The following is a 1,267-nucleotide window of genomic DNA, read 5'->3' on the forward strand; positions in this document are numbered from 1 at the left end:
TCTCAAATACAACCACTTACAGTATAGTTAATAGTTCCCATGACCAGTTCTCATATACTCTCAAAGTCTGAGATGTTTTTTAAGGGGCAAACATACAGGAAGTTGTAATGCTTATATATAAACAAAGCCTTGAAAGCGGATTTCATAGACAGAAACTGAAAGAAGTCGTAAAAGAGAGTGGGGTGGTTGATTTAGGGATCATCATAAAGGACACCCAGTACACTCTGGAAAAGGGTTGGCATTAGGAAGGGCTTTCAGGTGTAGAAACCATGCCAAACAGACAGTGCCACCTGGTGTGCCTCCTGACCTTGTCAACTCCTGTCGAACCATCCAACCCATGCCAGCATGGAAAATGGATGCTAAACGATGACAACGATGATGATGATGATATATATGTATATGGTATATATGTATATGGTATATATGTCCATGGTTGGTATGGGGTGTGCAGTGTAATCTCTCACACACAGACACACACACATAGAGAGCAAGACGATGGCAATAAAAGCTTCAAATTATAGTTAACAATTTAACACCAATGCAGTTAACTGAATGATTGAGTATACCTATGCTATTATTTCTCATTCTAATGCAGATCAATAATCCGTTTCAAAGAGGTATAATGGTAGATGGGGGTATTCAGAGGAGCCATTTGTAATCTGAATATTGGTTTCAGTAAAATCTTTTTATCCGTTACAATAATCAATTAATGATCAAATATCATTGTAGATTATGTCCAGTAATATATGCAGATATCATCATAATCATCATCATTGTCCTTTAACGTCCGCTTTCCATGCTGGCATGGGTTGGACGGTTTGACTGAGGACTGGTGAACCAGAAGGCAGCACCAGGCTCCAATCTGATATGGCAAAGTTTCTACAGCTGGATGGCCTTCCTAACACCAACCACTCCGAGAGTGTAGTGGGTACTTTTACGTGCCACCAGCATGAGGGTCAGTCAGACAGCATTGGCAAGAGCCACGCTCGAAATGGTGTTTTATGTGCCACCTGCACAGGAGCCAGTCCAGTGGAACTGGCAATGACCTCGCTCGAATGTCTTTTCACGTGCCACCGGCACAAATGCCAGTAAGGCGACGCTGGTAACGATCACGCTCAAATGGTGCTATTTACATGCCACTGGTACAGAAGCCAGACAGCTGCTCTGGCAATGATCACACTCAGACAGTGCTGTTAGCGCTCCACTGGCACAGGTGCCAGTCATCGAATTTAGTTCAATTTCGATTTCAATTTCACTTGCCCCAACA

The 1,267-nt window shown here is 42.7% G+C and overlaps 1 protein-coding gene across 1 annotated transcript in view; it reads right to left on the reverse strand.

Moving 5' to 3' along the window:
* Window positions 1–1,267, reverse strand: part of LOC106868897 (neuronal calcium sensor 1) — a 324,871-nt gene that overhangs the window by 141,068 nt on the left and 182,536 nt on the right. The gene's annotated exons all lie outside the window — the stretch shown is intronic.

Source organism: Octopus bimaculoides, chromosome 2, assembly GCF_001194135.2.
Source record: "Octopus bimaculoides isolate UCB-OBI-ISO-001 chromosome 2, ASM119413v2, whole genome shotgun sequence".
Classification (NCBI taxonomy): Eukaryota; Metazoa; Mollusca; class Cephalopoda; order Octopoda; family Octopodidae; genus Octopus; species Octopus bimaculoides.